This window comes from Balaenoptera ricei, chromosome 13 (assembly GCF_028023285.1).
Source record: "Balaenoptera ricei isolate mBalRic1 chromosome 13, mBalRic1.hap2, whole genome shotgun sequence".
Classification (NCBI taxonomy): Eukaryota; Metazoa; Chordata; class Mammalia; order Artiodactyla; family Balaenopteridae; genus Balaenoptera; species Balaenoptera ricei.
Window position 1 is genome coordinate 46016755 of NC_082651.1, and position 6470 is coordinate 46023224.

At 51.3% G+C, this 6470-nt stretch overlaps 1 protein-coding gene across 3 annotated transcripts in view; it reads right to left on the reverse strand.

The window, feature by feature from the left end:
- Positions 1-5994: 5994 nt before the first annotated feature.
- Positions 5995-6470, reverse strand: part of MEIS1 (Meis homeobox 1) — a 137770-nt gene continuing 137294 nt past the window's right edge. For all 3 annotated transcript variants that reach the window (XM_059943172.1, XM_059943170.1, XM_059943168.1), the window contains one exon: positions 5995-6470. This exon is cut by the window's right edge and continues 1072 nt beyond it. The gene's annotated coding sequence lies outside the window, so the exon portion shown is untranslated.

The window sequence follows — 6470 nt, forward strand, 5'->3', positions numbered from 1 at the left end:
TTAAAGGGGACAAACAGTACTTTGGCTTCCTCTGACCCCAGAATGCACGGCTCGGTTTCATTGATCATCCTCCTTTATGAGATAATGCAATTACAAACATCAATAAGGGGCTGCAAGGGGAATCATTATGCGGTGACAGTGATAAATGACGGTGCAGAAATAGCATGCTTTTTCCCCCCTAACAATCCAGGAGCCCAGGGGCTCCTGGGGCTGAACACAGTCGCCAAGGAAACAGATGACATCCCAAACGGCACCAAAGGAAAAAAAATGAACAGTCTTTCTTTGCCTTTCACTCTTTTCTGTCTTCCAAAGAGTTAGTTTTGGCTCAAGCAGCAGCTGCCACACAGGCATTTCGTTATTTCAGACATTAAAGACTGGAGCGGGCGGTGGGAGTCTCCTCCTCTTCCATCCCCACCCCCACTAGATAACACACAAAGCTCGCTGTTCACAGTTTAGGACTACCTGAAAATGCATGTTTTGAAAATCAGATGGGGGGGGGGTGGTGGTGGTGGTGAGGGAAACGCGGTTTACACAGCCATCGCGTTGTGTTTTCCCCGCTTGCATGATTGTCCGGTGGAAACTGAGTCTCCAGAACAAGCTGGCGCCTCGTGGGTCTGCCAGTAAGGACTGGGGCGCGTGGCTCGCCTCCATCTCCCTGCGGTGTCAGACGCTGCTCGATGCCAAGGCAGGAGGGTGGTGTTAGGGGGGGTGGGAATGGGGAGCAAGCGGCTGCGAGGGGTGTTTGCCGCTTCGCTGACTGTCTTTGAATTGGAATTATCAATGGGCGCAGGGATCTCCCCTAGATCGAGGAATCCGGTTGTTTAAAGGCCCCAGGGTGCCCTCGGCAAGTGGCTTCAAGAGGGCTTCGCTGAGCGATCCCCATCCACCCATGACCCCGCTGGTGGGTGAAGTAGCCGGGCGCCAAAAGGTGATGGGTTACCCGGACTGCGTGCTGGACCTGCGGCTGCGAGGCGGGGGCGCTGGGGGTGTGTGCCTGGGGACACTTGGAAGGGAAGGGGAACGCGCCACTTTGGGGGGAAGGAGGAGGAAGAGGGCGCGGAAGTGCGAGGGGGTAGCCCCAAGAAGAAAATAGAAGGGAGGGGAGGAAGAAAGCGAGCGAGCGCAATCCCACCCTTCGAGAAGGTCGCCATCCCGAAGAAAGCAGACACAGGGTTCCCTGACCCCTGCGGGAAACGCCCCGGCGTGGAACGCGGGACCCCTGCGCAGCTAGCTCTGCCACTCGAAGCCCCCGCCCTGAGGAGCCGGCCGGGCGGGTGCGGGAGCAGGTGACTTTATTCACTGCTTCCCCAATCAGCGAGGTCCCGGGACTCGTTTTCCGCCTGGAGATTAAGATCATTGCTCGCGTAATGAACTTAATGCTTTAGGGTAGAGGTGAGTGTGTCTGCGAGTGGGCAGGGGTAGGAATTACCGACCCGATCAATGGGAGACTGGCTTAAAACTAAATCCCTTTTCTCCAGGGCTTCAGCGCCTGGGTTTCCCCGCGGTGGGCTGAGCGCGCCGGGCGAGTAGTAAGCAGGACGCGGGAGGGCGACCCCAGGGCGCGGCCCGCCGTAACTGAGACCCTCAAATGCCCCTCATCTCCCCACCAAGACCACCGGGATACCCGTTTTTAGGGCAAAGACTCTTAAAAGCTCAAACGTTGGCTAACTGATTGCTCAGTATGTTGGGGTTTTTTTTCCTTTACAGCTCCGCCTTGGGAGAAAATGTTACGGACTCGTTGGCAGGCAGATGGGGCCAAAATGAGACACCCCCCCGCACCCCACCTCCCCGCCATCAGCGACCCCCTCAAGGGGCGATTTCCCACTCTCTCTCCTTCAGCGTTCTGTCCTGGGCCCTGGGATTCCCAACCTCGTGTAGACTCTGCACCTGGCCACCTGAGTGCCACGGGCTGCCCCAAAGTCAAGTGGGTGAGGGGTGGCCCAGGAGAGGGGAGTGAAACGAGGTGAAATGGCCGGCCAGGCAGGGCGCCCCACGACCCCATTCCACGCCACTCCACCCGGCGTCCAAGCGCCTACCCGGGAGTTCTGCATCGGCAGGTTTTTACTGTCTTCACTTGGGCCGAGGACCTGCTGGGATCCGAAAGGCAGGAGAAAGTTTGCAGAGGCTTTAAAGTGATCCCGAGGAGCTCCTGCCTAAGGCGTCGGGGTGCTGCCCACGGCTCCCCAGCTGCGCCTGGCGAGCGCTAGCCAGGTCCCAAGTGCCCCCGGGTCCCAAGTTCTTCGCAGTCCCGCTCCCGGAGTCGCGGCGGGACTCGGAGGCAGAGTCCATCAAGAAGCCTCTCGTCCACCACAAAGCACCCCGAGCCGAGCCGTTCGGAGGGAAGGGGGCCCGGAGTCCCCCAGGAGGTACCTCTCCACAACCTTCTGCGCAGACCCGGGGTCGCCTCGTCTCCCGAGACGAAGTCTGCAGCCCCTTAGACTTGACTTTCCTGTTGGGTTGGGGAGGAGGTAGGAGGCTATTGGAGGTGCCGGAACCGATCCCTCACCCCCCACCCCCAGGGTGCTCTGGGCTCTACGCAGAGACCTGTCCGCCCTGCACCCGCCCAGGACTCAGGATTAGGACGCAGGGGCCGCCGCGCTCAGGCCCGGATCCTCGCAGCTACCGCCGCGGCCCGCGGGATCTCTCGGCGCGCGGAGGCGGGCCCAGCCCCAGCCCCAGCCCCAGGCCACCGGCATCTCCCCTCCCGCCCCGGCCGCAGACTCCGGGGGCGCTGCTCACAGCAACCAACCCTGCGCGCAAAGTCTGCGCGCCGCGTGGGAGACGCGGGCGGGAGGGGGCGGGTGGCGCTGGTGTTTTTGCTTTTCAGAACAAAGTTTCCTAGTAGGCGCCTAGTTCCCGGGGTCGGAGCCTCCCACCTCCGCTCCTTCCTCTCCCTTCTCCCGGCCCCCTAGAGCAGAGCGAGCCGGAGCCTCCGCCCGGGCCTGGCCGCCGCTCGTCCCCTCCCCCGACGGGGACGCTCGCGCCCCGAGCGCCGCCCTCCCCACCCCGTCCCCGGGCTCCGCGGGGGTGCCTCTCCCCGGGGCGAAGCTCTCCGGCCGGGCGCACGGGAAGGAGACACCCGTTGCTTCCCGAGGAACTCCTAATACCATCCATACAGCTTTAATGCGTTTATAATTCGATAAGTGATTTCAATTTGAAATTGTTAGTAACTAATTTTATGGGTAATTTTTCCACATCAAATATTTAAGCATCAGATTAAGGGAGCCAGTTCCGACACAGGATAATAAGGGGGTTTCCCCCCACCCCTCGCGACCCCCGCCTCCCTCGGATTCCTACCGAGTCGTTTTTCCAAATCCCCAAAAGATGGCAGTCGAAGCCGACGTTCTTCTTTTCCAGCGGCTCTGCGAAGGGAGGGGGGGAGAAAGAGGGAAGGAGGGAGAGAAAGGGGGAGAGAGGGAGGGAGAGGCAGAGGGAGAAGGAAAGAGAGAGACAGTGAAAGGAGAGGGAGAAACTAGACGTTGCACGGACTTTTCAAAGTAATTCTTTCACACGTTTCTAAAACAGGCAAGAAGCAGTGGTGAATTTCCTGGAAATGTCCCGGCAGAAAAGAAAGCCAAAAAACGTGCCTTGTGGGCTCAGAGCAGGGGATGTGAGAAACTCAGCGCTTTCAAAGTAAACCCTCAATTCAGAGCAGAAGCAGGAGTGGGGAGACTGGGAGAGGGACAGACTGGCTTTTTGATAGTTCTTTGTATTAACATTATATACAAACACTATACAACTCAGCAACGTGTTTCCTCGACAGGACTCTGCCAGTTACCTCGTGGGGGGGGGGGGGGAGAAGAGGTGGGGAGGGGAAAGGTGATGGGTGGGGGCGGGCTGCTGTGGGCGGAGGGGAGGCTGGGGCCAGAAGCGGATGAATTGCAGACCAGTTGCCAAAACTTTTTTTTTTTTTTTCCTGCTGCTGCTGCGGCTGCCTTTGCTGCTGCCTTTGCTTTGAATGTGGGTAACTAGGAAACAGCAAGCCGTCTGAGAAGACGGAATTTCCAACGTGTAAAATGTTCTTAACGGAACCATTGAGCGAGTGCAATAAGGCGTGAGGGGGAACTAATCTTCCCATTTAAATGTTTGTGGCAATTTTATCTAAATGAATTTTAATGCTAAACGAGGGTAATTCCCCATTTGTAGCGCGTTTACTTCTCTTTCCTGTGCTTCTAAAGCAGTCGAACATCATGCAATGAACAATAACAATAAAAATACTGTCAAGGCATATTATTCATTTCGAATGTGTTATAATTGCAGCTGATTAAATATGATAGGGGAATTTTTTAAACTTTTTTGGAAAAGTATTAAATCATATTAAAAAGTAGTCTCATTCAACCGGCGCCCACCACCCCGCCCCCCCGCAAATAAAAATAAAAATCAGGTACAATTGCGTGCCCTTGTTTAGAAGAGGGCGTTTTGTTTTTGCCTTTTAAGAAACATCAAAAACACTCTTAGCACCTCTATTATTTCCGTCTTTCGGTTAAGGGTCCTCAATAACCTCGGAGCTGGCTCTGAAATTTGCAAGAGGAAAAGCTGAAATAGCGTTAAGGGGGAGGTGGGGGTGCCCAGGTAGGGGGAAAAAGGACCCGCAGACAGCAAGGCTCGCACAAAACCGGCACGCAGAGGGGGGAACGCAGGGAAAGAGCACAGGTTGTTTTATTTTTTTCTAATTCACTGAACACTAATGATCTTGATTCTCTATAGCTTCCATATTCCCTAATTCTCCCTCACTAGTACCCTTCTTCTCCTAGTGCCTGCCGCCCCCCTTCCCTCCCTCCTCTTTCTTTCCCTCCCCCACCCGGCAAGAGCTTCCTCAAGAATAAAGGCCGAAAATAACCAACTCACCCAGGCACGGACTGGAGAGGAGGGGCAAATGGATGGTTAGTTTATAAAGTTTATTATTCATTTTTAAAGTAAATGAATGGTTGTTAACTGCTAGTAACCACCTATCAAAAGAGAATTATTTCACGAAGAGGGACTATTTATGTAGACGAAGAATTGCCACTGGGTCCAAATAGGAAATGGGAACAATCCCATAGATGGGGGAGGGGGGAGGTAGGGCGGAGGCGCGGAGAGGCTGCAGAAGGTTGAGCCTCGCTCTTTCTGCAGGTCCACGTGTTCAGAAACAAGGCCCCATAAACAAAAGGTGAGAGAGTGCACTGCCGCTCCAGCAGGTGAGTCAGTCAATCACACGTCACCTAGTAAACCCAACCCACAGCTGGTTTCTCTTCTCAAATAGAAAATAGAATTGTTCAGGGCGGGTTTATAGGGTGACATGGGCCTGAATGTCAGGCTTGAGTTTAAGGCACTCTCCTCCGACCCATCCTTTGTTTACAAAGCAGTCACTACTAAAAGCCTGATTTTTTTAAAAACGAATTTGCCTTAATTAAAATATTTGTATATTTTCCTTAGCTTTGGGGAGCGCTTTTTATAGCCGCAATTTTATTTCAATGAAATGATAAGCTATTACAGCTTAAACATGTTATTTTGTACCATTTAGCTGGCTGCCACACAGAAATTCTGTACAGCTGTTCTGGAAAATTGGTTAATAACCAGTTTTATCCAATGAGAACATAGAGCATATTTATAAAAATTAGATTTTGAAGTCTGGTCTCTTCCATTCATGTAGTTAATTTCCTAATAAACATATACTGTTCATCCTAGGTAACACCCTTAGCGAAAGATGTAACTCAGTCCTTAGGTTTGCCATTAGGTGCAGGAATAATTTCACTGATATTAAATGAGTAATTCTGTTGGCTGTAATCTGAGTCTACAGTTAGTTTAGTGCCCTTAGGCCTTACATTTGCTGATATTAGTTCATTAAGTCAGCTGAAAGAAATCAGTGACTATTATTAAATAATTTACTTTGTGGTTCAAATTTGCAAATGCATATGTTATCTTAGGGAGCTAAAATTAAGTTTTATATTTACTGCATTCATCATGAAAAATTTGGGGGGCAGTAAACAAATTTTTCAAGCAGTGGAGTCAGCATGACAAAAATAATCTTATTTTTATTTTAGATTCAGATTTCATTACTGCACTCAAACGACTACAAGTGGGCTTGGCGTTATTATACAATCCAAACTGTTTCCGTCAGAAACGCTAAGACTCAGTGTGCAATGACTGTTATTAATAATTAGCTCCTTGGTTTCTCGATAGAAAAAAGCTATCAACAAGCATTTGTTTATCCACAACAAAAAGTATAATTAGCTTATCCCACTTAGTAAATCTTGTATGCATGCCAACTCATACCAAACTGCTACTTTTACAAAAAAAAAAAAAAAATTGCAATAATACAGTTCATTTTTCCAGTCCTTTTTGCACAAAATTTATTTACAATGTCTACATAAATGCTTCAAGGTGGGACTATGGAAAAATACACACATGACCGATGCTTTGCTCAGAAATAAAGTCAACATATTAAAAATAAATCTTCAGTTTATGTTTTTTGAGCTGCATAAAACAGG